Consider the following 15,251-nt stretch of genomic DNA (forward strand, 5'->3'; position numbering starts at 1 on the left):
TACGTCTCTAAAGCGCGTCTTAGGACATTGCTACACACTAGTGTTGTGTATTTCTTTGTGAATTTGTCAACTCGAGGACTCAGCTTTCAGTAGAAGACCTGTTGTACTGAGTATGGCACATTTAGTTTTGCAAACCAGATAATATTACAGGTGTATGGGTCAAATATTTATCTCTGGATCACCAATTGCTCTTTTCCTCCCTTCCGTTCTGATTTGCTTTTCTACTAGTCTTAGTGCCGTCACATTATGATCATCTGTTAAATAACAACATTAACATTGGTTATCTTTTCTACAGGTCTGAGTCAATCAAATGGTTATATTTATGTCGAGCAAAATGGTGGCTTAAATCAGCAAACGACTTCGATTTGTTCTTATTAATTTCTCAATCACTCCGTAATTGTTTGTTTTAAGCTTTCATTAGGGTGCACATATACCTGCTGCTCGTCAGAATGTCAATATGGAGTGGACTGGAATAGCAAAATATATTCAGAGAACTGAGCTTTGTTACTATATGCCACTCCAGAGGAAGTTGTTAGATGAGTTTTTTTCGCAATCCAAGTTTAGGTATATATGAATGTGTTGATTAATTAGTTAATCATAGTGTATCCCGTCTAGTTTACTTTCTCCTTTGATTATAGTAATAGTACATAACAAAACCATTAGTGACCCAGTTCAGCTTCCTTTGAGGCATTGGGTACTTAACAACCCATTCGTTACCTTGGCTTACAAAATTGGTCTTGGTAAGGTTAATAAATGAGCTGCACTGTTCTGTAAAGATTAAAACGAGTTAATGAGGATTATGGGAACTTTTTTCTGTACCTTGGAATTTATTTAGTACCACCCTTTTTGTTGATATGACATTGATTTGAGTGCAGGAGTGATGTTATATTATGACAAATGGACAGTGTGCGTGCGCGTCAATCTCTTTCGAGGATAGTTGTGGACTGTTAGAAAGCTGCTCACAAGTTTCAGGTTCTTCTCTTTCTTTTCTGTTTGAGAGTTTGGATGATACTGAAGGTTTATGCTGTTTTCAAAGCCGAACTCTTTAACCTGGTGCTAGCAGTGGGTAGTTTTTAATAATCACTTTTAGATGTCATCTAATCTATTTTAAGATACTATACAAACACCACATTAATAGATTAAAAAGGGGTGGGAAGAGTTTTCCAGAGAACACGAATTTACACTGTTTTGAGTTAAGGATGTGATTCATATGTTATCTGGTTTTCTAACAAAGTCATTTCCTGAGTACTGATAGATTAGAAAGGGGTGGGAAGAGTTTTCCAGTGCATGTTGGAGGATTTTTTTCGGGTAAATCAACTGGAATGGAAAGATATATCCTGCAACGTCAACTCAAGTCACTTTGCATTTTTGGAGAAACTCTTGGATAAAAACAAAGTTGGTGATGAAACCGTTCTTAGAGGTAAATGAGATAAGACCAATTTGTGAGTTTTTAAAATAGTTCATTCCCAATTTTTTTCTTAGGATCAGATTTGCAGTTGAAGTATATATCTCATCTGTAATCTAGAGTCAAGTAGCATCTACTCTTGAATATGAACTATGAAATGGCTGTAAATTTCAGTTGATACAATGGGAAAAAGAAGGTGATGTAGGAAAATTGGAACTTTTGTTTCTATACTATTTTTCATAATGGTGGAAATTGTAGTTGTTGTGTTTAGCAGTTTTTGAATCACTAGATTGTCCCTCCATTTTCTTATGTATGCTAATCATTAGATATTAAGCCTTTCGTGGTGCCGTTAGGTCCTTTCGTCTAAGGGTTAAGAAGCTGTGTATACATCCCTTAAAAGCTGATTCAGTTGTTTAAAAATTGTTGTTGCAGGGAAGTGAAAATACTTAAAAATGACGTTTTTCATTTTCTTAGGAAGGTTTTGTGGTGGATTTATGAGATGCTAGGCATTATTTGTTGCTTATGCTAAGCACTTCCCGTTTGTTGCATGTGCATGATTGATTCACTTCACATACAACGATTGAATATTAGGAAAATATGACTTGATAGCGTGTAAGGTAATGCCAATTACATCCTAAAACATATATTTGTTGATTCATAAATTAATATTTCTCAGCATTTGCACATCTTCATGAATTTTCTGTACTGCTAGTCTGCTGGCATCTGATTGTATCTTGGTATGGATTGTACTTTTATGATTTTGTTAACTTATCATGACTTTTCTTTTATTAACATCTGTAATAAACTTTTTTCTGTATAGGATTAAAATGCCTCATTTTGGTGTATCTTAGAGATAATAAAGAACTAATGGAGCTAGCGTGGCCAGAAGGGTCTAGGTGAGCACATCTGGGAATGTCTGGGAGTGCAGAATGATGAAATAAAAGAGTAGCTGGTTATGATGACATTAAAAGTTTCTTCTGCGAATGTATATTGGAAGTTTGATTTTCCGACTACTTGTTTGTAGCCTTATTACTTTTATAATGGAATGACTTATATGAAATTTTAATGCCCTTATTACTTTGTAATGGAATGACTTATATGAAATTTTAATGCAATTCAATTTTTTATACTACCCTAAATATGGGTTTAGAAAAATGTTTCTGGGATGGATGCCAGACAGGCGAAATATAATTGTTTTTCTTTTTCCGGTTCGCGAGTTATAACCCCAAAGGTGTCACTATCCATTCACAAAAAACCCATCAAAACAAAAGTAACACGAAAACCCCATCAAAACAAAAGTAACACAAAAACCCCCAAAGAATTTGATGAAACCAATTTTGAAATTTGGGGTTTTTGTATCAATTTTTAAAAATTTGGGGGTTTTGTATCAATTTTGTTTAAGATGGAATTTTAATGGATCCCAACATTTGAATGGGGTTTTTCTACCACAAGTTTGGTCACCTTGGGTTTTTATGACTAGTTTTGTTCTTTTTTTTTGTTAATTACTGCCAAGATATGTGACACTAATATGTGTAAAACTCTTGTCACACATTTAAGTGTAACTTTAATTAATTTAAGTCACACTTATACTGTGACCCTTGATGTGTAACAAAAGTAAAACACCATATTTATTACACTAATAAGTGTGACAATAAATAAGATGTCACACATATTTGTGTAACAAAATCTCTGTTTTGGTGTAGTGACTGCACTTACAGCGTTCTCCGTTGCAGCCAAATAAACTACGATCGGTTGTCCAGTTTTTGGACTCACCAAAACTGGACGAGTTTACAGATACTGCTTGATCTCATTGAAAGCCTTCTCGCACTCATCTGTCCAACCAAAATTCACTGCTTTCTTCAAAACATCAAAGAATGGTTTGAATCGATACGACGAGCGTGAAATGAAACGATTTAAAGCTGCTAATCGACCTGTTAGCTTCTGGACCTCCTTCTTCGTTCTTGGGGATGACATCTCTGTGATGGCTCTGATTTGATCCGGATGCGCCTCAATTCCTCTACGCGTCATCAAGTATCCAAGGAACTTTCCCTAGGATAGCCGGAACGAACATTTCGCTGGATTAAGCTTCATTTGATATTGCCTCGGGATATCAAACGTCTTATGCAGGTCGAGAAAATGCGACTCATTTTGCTCAGATTTCACCACCATATTGTCGATGTATACTTCCATCGTCTTCCCAATCAGATCCTTGAACATATTGTCCACCAAATGCTGGTAGGTCGCCCCTGCGTTCTTTAGCCCGAACGACATTACAGTGTAGCAGTAAACTCCTCTATCAGTTACAAACGCAGTATGCTTTTGATCCTCCTCGAACAAAGGTATTTGGTTATACCCCGAAAAACCGTCCATGAATGACAGTCTCCCGTATCCTGAGGTTGCATCCACCAAATCTTTTATCCGCGGTAGCGGGTATGGATGAGTCGGACATGCTTTATTCAAATCAGTAAAATCGATACATACACGAATTTTACCATTTTTCTTTGGAACGGGTACGACATTGGACATCCAACGAGGATACTGTACTGGTCGAATAAAGCCCGCTTCTAACAGCTTTTCAACTTCAGAAGTAACTCCATCTTTTTTGCTTGGCGCTATATTCCTGATTTTCTGATGAACTAGATGGAACTTCTCATCGATATTTAGCCTGTGGCAGGCTATATTCGGATCTATTCCGGGCATCTCAGCAAAACTCCGCGAAAACGTCGGCGTTTGCCCTTAGCAATGTAATTATACCATCACGTTCATGTACAGGCAGGTCTGCTCCTACGAACGTTTTTTGTGCCCCTCATCTCCAATGTGGACCTCGATCGGTTTCTCAACTGTTGGGGGTTCAGCTGCGTCCTCTCCCATATATGATTCTGGGGGGAGAGGGTTCTGTAATTGCTATTTTTGCTCGACTCGCATGATTTGGTTCCCGCTAACTTCTGACTTCTTGTACTCATCCATTGCACTCTCGTGACACTTGTGTGCGACCATCTAGTCGCTTCTAACTTTCACGACTCCTTCAGGGATAATAAACTTCAAATATTGATGATATGAGGATGTGACTGCACCAATCTCATGCATCCAGTCTCGTCCCACGATCGCATTTTAGAGAGCTCTACGGTCAAGCAGCAGGAAATTGCCTAGAACGAACTTGTCAGCCACTGTTATAGGTATCTTCACTTTTCCAACCGCCTTTGTAACTTCGTCAATGACACCGATAATTGGATTTTCATCCTCTTCGATCAAGTCGTGTGGGAGATTCATAGAGGAATAAGCTCCTGAAAACAGCACGCTCACTGAGCTTCCTGTATCCACTAGAATCCGGTGTACACGAAACATGCCAATCCAAGCACTTATAACGATATCATCATTGTGGGGAGAATATGTACCTATCATGTCTGCTGTAGAGAACTCGATATTTGTGCACCCAAACTCCCGAATTTCTGCTCCATTGCCACTGACAAAATCGATGTGATTTGTCAAGTACCATTCTTTTAACTGCCTGAGTTTTCTCCTGGTCTCGTCTTCCGACGCCCGCCTGGTCATTGAATGGATCCTAGCGTGACTGACGTTAATCACATGTGCGTTAATCACATGTGCTGCGCCAAACTGTGCAAGACCTTTCCCGAAATCCTTTTTCACGTACTCTTGCAGCTTTCCAACGTCGATCATTCGCTGGACCTCGATCTGTAAAGCGCGGAAATTCTCGGTCTTGTGACCGTGATCTTTATGGAACTTGCAGTATTTGCTCCTATCACGTTTATCACGCGTCTCTGCTGGCAAAGGACGAGGGGGCTCAAATCCTTGTTTATTTTCACGTAAAACTCTGAAAGATGTATTTTCAACGGTGTCAGTTTCATATCATGGTATTTTTGATATCTAGTTTCCATTCGTTCTCCTTGGTTCTTCTATCGGACTTCACCTCGATTGTTGTGTTGTCCACTCGAACGGTTCTTTGACTTATCTTTCTTCCCATCGTTTGGATGATTGGATGATCTGTTGACATCTCTTGTCTCTCGAGCTTTGGAGTCATCCTCTACCCGAGCGTATTCTTCTGTTCGATCGTACAAATCTTCCAAAGTATTTGCTGGTCTCTTGACCAAAGAACCGTACACACCCCTTTGATCATACCGGTATGCCTGTTTGTAAGCCACGATGACGACTTGATCGTTGGCACCATCCACATCGGCCACCTATTGCTTGAAGCGTCGAGTAAACTATTTGATGCTTTCCTCCTTCCGAATTGTCAGAAGGAACAATGTGTGGCATCCCTTTCAATCACGTCTGTTGTATTTGTAGTGAGCACAGAATTCGCCAACTAGCTTATGATAAGTCCCGATCGACTGTGTCAGTAGCTGATTGAACCACGTTATTGCTCCTTCAGTCAGTGACTGAGGAAACATCTTGCACATCAACTCATCGCTGAACTGCCACAAAGTCATGGAAGTTTCATAGTGTAAAACATGCTGATCTGGATCATCTGTTTTCTCGTCGAATTCTGGCAGCTTGGGAACCTGAAAATTCCTTGGCGGCCGGAATTCTCTGATATTCAGTTTGAAAGGGGCTCCTGCAGATCGATGCAACCGGTCTATCTTTTCTTCTATGTACTGTTTTTTTGACATTACTTTCTCGATCATCTTGAAAAGGCGAGCCTCTGTTATTGCGTTTATGTCGCCATCTGAGGAACCGTCACTGCGGGAAAAATATACATCTACAACTGGAGATTTACAACACTTCGCTATACATCGTAGAAAGTCCTATGTTTTACAACTGGTTTCAAAGGAAGAGTTGTCGTATATCATCACTACCAACCCTTAGGAACAAGGGGTTACGCTAAGAAAACAAACGACAACTCCTTTAGCAAAACTGTTGTGACGACATTTAGGTATAAAAACTTTGTTTCATAAGTGTAATGACTTAGCCTATCACAATTCTCACAAGTGTTGTTGAAGAACACAAAAATATGATAATGAAAAATACGTTAGAAGGGAGATTCGAACATGAACCTAATGCATGGATGTCTAGCTCATCAACCATCCTTACAGTTCACAAGTTTAGGTTTTTTTTTTTTTTTAATAGAAACGTATAACAACACTTATAAGTGTTGTTGAAGTTAAAATATAGAATGTGGGAAAAAATGAGGTTTGGGGGATTCGACGGCCAGATTTCGATCTTGGATACGGGTACGCATACAATATGCGGAAATAGGAGTTTTTTAATGTTTCCTAGAATATCTGGAAGGAATCTTACCTGTAAATGGATGAATTCGTTGTTCTTACCAAGTTTCTGACTTATAGTAGTCAACTCGCGGCCAGGTTTCGATCTTTGAGCCTAGTGCGCATACAATATCCAGAAATAGGTTTTTTTAAAGGTTTCGTAAAAAATTTCGAAGGAATCTTACCTGTAAATGGATGAATTCTTCGTTCTTACCAAGTTTTTGACTTAGAGTAGTCAATTCACGACCAAGTTTCGATCTCGGATCCTGGTACGCATACAATATGCAGAAATAGGGTTTTTTTTTAAGGTTTCGTAGAATATCTCGAAGAAATCTTACCTATAAATAGATGGATTCGTCGTTCTTACCAAGTTTCTGACTTAGAGCAGTCAACTCGCGGCCAGGTTTCGATCTCGGAGCATGGTATGCATAAAATATGTATAAATAAGGTTTGCTTAAGGTTTCGTAGAATATACCAAAGGAATCTTACATGTAAATGGATGGATTCGTCGTTTTTACCAAGTTTTTTACTTAGAGTAGTCAACTCGTGGCCGAGTTTCGATCTCTGAGCCTGCTATGTATACAATATGCAGAAATAAGGTTTGTTAAAGGTTTCGTAGAATATTTCAAAGGAATCTTACCTGTAAATGGATTGTTTATTCGTTCTTACCAAGTTTCTGACTTATAGTAGTCAACTCGCGGCCAGGTTTCGATCTCTGAGCCTGATTTGCATACAGTATGAAGAAATAAGTTTGTTTAAGGTTTCGTAGAATATTCCGAAGGAAACTTACCTGTAAATGGATGGATTCGTCATTCTTACCAAGTTTCTGACTTAAAGTAGTCAATTTCGATGATGTATCATGCTAAGTTTGAAGTCAGAACCCTCTCAGAGCTTCTTGCTTCATAGATTGTATGCTATTATACCAAGTTTGAAGTTCGAATCGACATTGAGCTTCATACTTATCGATTTTGATGATGTACATTTTTCACTATCTGTAATATTTACTTTACTCATTTCAGATAAGGATAGTCTAGTAATTTTCACAGTCTCCATAATATTTATTACCTTTATTTCTAGTAAGGGTTATATGGTGATTTTAAAAATTTATAATATTTAGTTTACTTATTTTCCGATAAGGGTGGTCTGGTCATTTTCATAGTCTTCATAATATTTATTGCATTAATTTCCAAGAAGGGTAATATGGTCATTTTCACAAGCACTAATATTTACTTTATTTTTTTCGATAAGGGTAGTCAGGTCATTTTCACAATCTCCATAATATTTATTGCACAAATTTCCATGAAGTGTAATATGATCATTTTCACTATCTGTAATATTTACTTTACTTATTTCAGATAAGGATAGTTTAGTAATTTCATAATCTCCATAATATTTATTACCTTTATTTCTAGTAAGGGTAATATGGTCATTTTAACTCTTGTAATCTTCGAACCTGAGATGTTCAATTCTGATACATTTTTAATCCAGTTCATCCGAACGAGAAACTCGGGTTTCGTAGATTATTCCAAAGAAATCTTACCTGGTATGCATATAATATGCAGAAATAGGGTTTGTTTAAGGTTTCGTAGAATATTCCGAAGGAATCTTACCTGTAAATTGATGGATTCGTCGTTCTTACCAAGTTTCTGACTTAGAGTAGTCAACTCGCAGCCAGGTTTCGATCTCGGAGCCTGGTTTGCATACAATATGGAGAAATATGGTTTGTTTAAGGTTACGTAGAATATTCCGAAGGAATCTTACCTGTAAATTGATGGATTCGTCGTTCTTACCAAGTTTCTGACTTAGAGTAGTCAACTCGCAGCCAGGTTTCGATCTCCGAGCCTGGTTTGCATGCAATATTCATAAATAGGTTTTTTTAAGGTTTCGTAAAATATTCCGAAAGAATATTACCTGTAAATGAATTGGTCGTTCGTAACAAGTTTCTGACTTAGAGTAGTCCACTCCTGGCCAGGTTTCGATCTCGGAGCCTAGTATGCATACAATATGCAGAAATATGGTTTGTTTAAGGTTTCGTAGAATATTCCGAAGGAATATTATCTGTAAATGGATGAATTCTTCGTTCTTACCAAGTTTCTGACTTATAGTAGTCTACTCCAGGCCAGGTTTCGATCTCGGAGTCTGGTTTGCATACAATATGCAGAAATACGGTTTTTTTAAGGTTTCGTAGAATATTCCGAAGGAATCTTACCTGTAAATGGATGGATTCGTCGTTCTTACCAATTTTCTGACTTAGAGTAGTCCACTCCCAGCCAGGTTTCGATCTCGGAGACTGGTTTGCATACAATATGCATAAATAGGGTTTGTTTAAGGTTTCGTAGAATATTCCAAAGTAATCTTACCTGTAAATGGATGGATTCGTCGTTCTTACCAAGTTTCTGACTTAGAGTAGTCCACTCACGGCCAGGTTTCGATCTCGGAGCCTGGTTTGCATACAATATGGAGAAATAGGGTTTGTTTAAGGTTTCGTAGAATATTCCGAAGGAATCTTACCTGTAAATTGATGGATTCGTCGTTCTTACCAAGTTTCTGACTTAGAGTAGTCAACTCGCAGCCAGGTTTCGATCTCCGAGCCTGGTTTGCATGCAATATTCATAAATAGGGTTTTTTTTTTAAGGTTTCGTAGAATATTCCGAAATAATATTACCTGTAAATGAATTGGTCGTTCGTAACAAGTTTCTGACTTAGAGTAGTCCACTCCTGGCCAGGTTTCGATCTCGGAGCCTGGTATGCATACAATATGCAGAAATATGGTTTGTTTAAGGTTTCGTAGAATATTCCGATGGAATCTTACTTGTAGATCGATGGATTCGTCGTTCTTACCAAGTTTCTGATTTAGAGTAGTCCACTCGCTGCCAGGTTTCGATCTCGGAGTCTGGTTTGCATCCAATGTGCAGAAATAGGGTTTGTTTAAGGTTTCGTAGAATATTCCGAAGGAATATTACCTGTAAATGGATGGATTCATTGTTCTTACCAAGTTTTTTTTGTGTTTAAGGTTTCGTAGAATATTTCCATGGAATCTTACCAGTAAATGGTTGGATTCATCGTTTTTGTGGACTTTCAGACTTCTTGTTCATAGTTTGTAAGTCGTTATACCGAACTTGAAGTTTGGATCGACACTGAGCTTCATATTCATCAATTTCGATGATGTATCATGCTAATTTTGAAGTCAGAACCCTCTCAGAGCTTCGTGGTTCATAGATTATAGGCCATTATACCAAGTTTGAAGTTCGAATCGACATTGAGCTTCATATTTATCGATTTTGATGATTTATCATGCTAAGTTTGAAGTCAGAACCCTCTCAGAGCTTCTTGGTTCATAGTTTGTATGTCGTTATACCACATTTGAAGTTTGAATCGACATTGAGCTTCATATTTATCGATTTCGATGATATATCATGCTATTAATGTGAACTAAATCTACTTCATGACATGTATGACTAGTCAAAATTACTTCATGACCTATGTAACTAGTCGAAATTCAAACCGGAAGCACAAAGAGAAAGCACAAAAGCACAAAGAAACACACCAATTATCGGATTGATTTCTTATTTTTCAACTTTATTCTTATACATTTTTTGGATTTTTTTATATCAAAATGTCTATAAGAATGTGCTACATTTATTCATATTTTTTTGGATTTTTTTCGTGTCGAAGGTTGATAATCAAACCGAATACATGAGCTCGTATTAGCACAAAATGAAACACATACTTCTCAATCCGCATGAGCATCCTAAATACAATCTCAACCGTCAAGATCTTTTCTTAATCCGTATGAGCATCTCAAATACAATCTCAACCGTCCATCATTTTCATTCGGATTCACTATTTTCTTCTTTCTTTTTTTCCCGAAGCATAACCCTCCTTCAACCACTCGAACCCAATTCCTATCTGTTTTTCTCTCAATCACCACCGCTGAAGAACACCACTACTCCACAGATGACGGCGGCGCTCCATCACCACCGCTGCTCTTCTCTCGACCCCTCTTCTTCATCATCTTCTCTCAATCTCTCTCTTTAACTCCCCCTTTCTCTCATCCGCAACAGTCAATAGTAACAGCTCATCAAATCCAGATCTGAACTAAATTCTAATCAACCCCATCACTGATTCAAGTTACACAAAACCAAATTTCTTCTCGGTAACAATCAACGGCGGCCCTAACTCAAGTTTCCTTCAAATTTTCATCACATAACTCAATTCTTCCATCTCTAGAAGTTCTCGATTCATCAAAATCTTCTTCTCAATCTAGAACCTCATCCCAATTCCCATAACCGAACCCTAGATTTCAAAAAAATAAATAAAAACCCCCCGAATCTCAATTTGGATGAATTCTGGCAGTAAATGGTACCATTGGTCTGTGAGGTTCTGTTTGAGAGAAGACAAGAGTTTTTGAAGTTAATTCAAGCATAGATGCAGATGAAGAACTCAGGGAGGAGATGGAAATCGAAATGAGGGTTTCTGAGCTTCAACTGAAAACAGAGATGGGTTCGATTGATTCCCTCAGATAGATAGAAGACATGAGCAGACTGCTGCTGCTATAAATGAATGTAACTGGTGGTGTTAACTGTTGCCATAATTTGAGAACAAAAACAACAAGTTTTGGAGATTCAGGATGTAAATGACAGAACTGGTGATGAAGAAATGAAGAAGTGAATGGAGTTAGCTGAGTCTGGTGTTCGACTTGAGCATGTTGAGGGCATGTTGTTGTTGTTTGAAACAAATAATGGAGTTAGATGAGTCTGGTGCTGGACTTGAGCTGATTGATACCATGGTCAAATATGTGCAGGAATGGAATGTTGCTGTTACAGGATATTAACTTGATGCAGAGAATGAGATGGATATGAAATAGGCAGTAGGGGCTTGGTTATGTTCAAGAATCTCTAGAGAGGTTGATATTAAGGTTAAAGCTGTGAAAGATGATGTAATGTAGTGTTTATAGCAGCAGGATATAAACAAGAAGACATGGAAGAATGTAATGTTGATGGCAGTGGTAGTGGTTATATCCTGAAATGGTGGTACTGAGAATGGAATATCAGTACCTATTAGCTCACCATCTCTAACCATAGAGAAATTCAGCCCTAACCCAAGTTGCACCTTAAATCTATCAGATTTCAAAACTACGGATTGAAATCAAGACGGGATGTAAATCGTTGTTGCAGTTGCTGTTAAGAAGATGAGATGGATACGAATACACTGATACCCCATCTTCTCATGATTCAATTGCAATGCTAGGGTTCAGCACAATAGTAATTGTGCTCTCAGTTATCCCTTGATGTAAGTTTTATTTTTTTTCTTTTCTTTTTAAAGTTTATTATTGATTTTAGATGAACTGATTGATAATTGGATTTCTACTACTTCAATTTTCACAGGGGTTTCTACCTTCTGAGGCACCAATTTTCACAGGGGATTTATAAATGAGACCAAATCAAATAAGCTGAAGATGTGAAGTATGTGCTTGTGTGGTTTTTAGAAGTGCTGACCAAGGGTGTTTGATATCCAGCCTATAATTGCGCGACTTTAACGCAGAAACTGAGAAGGTTATGGTGAGTATCTCATCCATATGAATGAGATAAAACTGTTTGAATTTGGTAGATGGTAAACGATACCAGTTATAAATATAATGTCGCTTCAGATTTTACATTGTGGAATGAATTGAATTGTGAAATTTTCCATTCCCTGAATTTTCCTTAATAGGGCAAGTGGGACAGTGTGGGAAAACTAGGAAGTATGCTTACAGTACTTCCAAATATATGTTGGAAATCTTGAGATTATTACAAGTTGTCTCATGTTTTAGTCAAGTTACTGTGCTTTGTTGAAGATTTTATCCAGCATTTAGAATGGATTTACTTACCATCTTGTTCTGCAGCCATTTGTGAATCATGTTAAACTTGTATTTTGTATGGATATGCGTGGTTTCAACAATAATGGAGAGAGTGAAAGGAACTGTCTGTTTTTTAACTGAATCGCAGTTGCTCTTTTCTACCCTGCCGTTTGTTAAATACTACGAACATCTGTGTGTCATCTATAAAGAAAATAGGTATACTTTGTTACCAACTTTGTGTTGGAAGATGACTACATGAATCACTAACTTAAACTGTATCTTTCATTAGTATATTAATTTTTGTTTGGTTTACTTTTGTTTGTTTCATTTTTGTTTAGAGTGAGACAGTGGAGAGTATGAGGTGATGATTAAATAATTTCCCTATTGGTTTGATTGTCGAAACGGTGACATAAATGTATTCCGTCTATCTGATCATTCTCTCCAGTCCTACTAAAAAGCGCCTTTTTTTTCTGTTTTACTTCTTTTGTTGTGTGCCGAGTTATATTTTCTTTATTTCTGGAAATTCTGTTCATCTTCTAACTTAAAGTTCATTGTTGTTTGTTTTGTTGAGCAAGGTGTTATTGGAATCAAGGTCAAGAACATGTTAGATTAGGATCCTAAAGGAAAGAATGGTCCAATGACTCCATTTCCTGATGCTACCATCCACCAACCTAAGGTTGAAGAAGACTTCGTCAGGCCTTTAATGATGGCTCCTACCGAAATAGAAATGGCAGTTCCCCCACAAATGATAGTAACTTGAATGGGATGCGGTTTCCAGATTCATTATGATCTGGCATACAGTGTGTGATTACTGCTCATGTGGATGATGCTTATGTCTACATGCCAACTTAAGAGTTCAAGTATGTTAGTAATGCTGTCGGAAGTTTTATTACATGGCCCAAGGATCGATTAGTGTTCCCATAGACATCTTCATAATCTTTTTGGAGTGTGTTTAGAAAACTTAACTTTTGTATCACTGCCATTTTTTTGAATGTATGTGGTTAACACTAATAGGTTAACTTGAATGAATGTAAGTGTATTGCACTGGCAGGTTAATGTGAATGTGAAATACTTTCGGCAATCCAGTTTCAGCTATAATTTTTTTTTTTCAAAATAGTTTTATGCACACAAATTATAATAAAAGTTGTAGTTACACATTCATTTACAGAAAACAGAAGTTGTTACTTCAAATATTACAACTGTTAAGGGTATTGTAAAAACAAATCTTGCAACATAAGTAGGAGTTGTTCAGTATAGTTGTACAACTCTAGGAAGTGTAATGATAGTAGTATTCACAATACTAATCGATGTTGTCTTCCAGTTTTCGACTACGAAACAGTTACTTTACAACATAAGTTTGTGTTGTCCAAGATAGTTCGACAATTCATACAAGTGATGTGCAAATATTATTCATAATACTGGTAATTCTTGTTGCATATGTTTCTACGATATGCTACTTATGTTGTCCACGATTGTGCTACAATACAAGCAAGAGTTGTGTTAGGTTATCAAAAAAAATCGAAAGAGAATCACAACATTGACAAACTATTGTCGAACCATGAATCACATCACCCTTTACAACAATTGTCAACCATTGTAGAAAAACTTGGACTTTCTACAATACCCGTTCCACAATGCATGAAATGGAGTTGTCGTAGGGGTACTGCAACTCTTATCTTGTGTCGTCAATGATGATTTTTCCCGTAGTGCGTCTTCCTGCCCATAATCTCGATCCACTGGAATATGAGATGTAGATCTCATTTTTTCCTTCGGTGACCAGTGGGGTCTCTTCCATTTCTTCCTTGCTCCGAACGAGCATAGTAATCGTGCGAAAGTTCTTTCTCATCATGTCGATCTCGAACCTCATCTTCATCATTCCTGGTACGTTTCAAACCGGTGGAAGTTCTGGCTACACTTTGCTGAGTTGCAGCTGGCCAGGTCCCTGCTCGCCGAGGTCGTACATGCCTTCGCTTAGGCAGATCTCCAGTGACCAATAAATTTTTCTCTGGTCGATCAAGATCGATCACTTCTCTATTTCGGTTTACAGCTTGCGGGCTAACTCATCTTCCAAGACGTTGCCATACAGACCTACCCCTATGGTTGTTCAGATTACCAAACCTAGGTGGAGGCTGGTTTTCACGTTCTAACCTCAGGAGAGCATTCTCCTTCTCCATCTCATTCAACCGATTGAGCAACATTTCTTCCTCTGTACTAGGAGTCGCGGTGGGTCCATCTCGCATGTCATGTCGATCGCCATTCCTCCTTGATAGACTGCCGAATACACGATTTCTGTTTCCTCGAACTTGTGGGTTTTCCGCATCCACATCCATCGCTTCGTCTTCAATCACCAGTTGTTTTTCTCTCATCCGATTCAGATATGGAGTTTTGCCATGGAAACGATCTCGATCTCGTCCATGATCCAGGGATCTATTACGAGCACGATCTCGATCTCGATCTAAGACTCTGTCATGAGCACGATTTTAACCCTGCCTGTTTCCAGTGGGGACTGCTGGAGCTGATTGAACTTCAAATTCGTTCTCTTCAGCTTCGTTTCTCCTGCTATGTTAGGAATCGCTAGCAGAATCATCTCTTCGTGCAGTTTGTCTGATTACTGCCATACTCGATCTGGTAAAATACGATTGTCTTTTCTCGAAAACCTTCATCGGCGCCAATGTTTGTATAGTAAAATTACTTCTACCCCAAACACGAATTTAATGATGATTTTGCTGAGAATCGAAACGCTGCTTCAAACTTCAATTGGATTGAGTAATGGGGGGGGGGGGGG

At 38.0% G+C, this 15,251-nt stretch overlaps 1 non-coding gene across 1 annotated transcript; it reads left to right on the forward strand.

Annotated features, from left to right (window-relative positions):
• The first annotated feature begins 12,820 nt into the window (after positions 1 to 12,820).
• On the forward strand, positions 12,821 to 12,904 carry LOC113319860. Its single transcript, XR_003345839.1, has one exon. It is a non-coding gene; the product is annotated as a small nucleolar RNA Z102/R77 (small nucleolar RNA).
• The last annotated feature ends 2,347 nt before the right edge of the window (positions 12,905 to 15,251 follow it).

Source organism: Papaver somniferum, chromosome 10 (assembly GCF_003573695.1).
Source record: "Papaver somniferum cultivar HN1 chromosome 10, ASM357369v1, whole genome shotgun sequence".
NCBI lineage: Eukaryota > Viridiplantae > Streptophyta > Magnoliopsida > Ranunculales > Papaveraceae > Papaver > Papaver somniferum.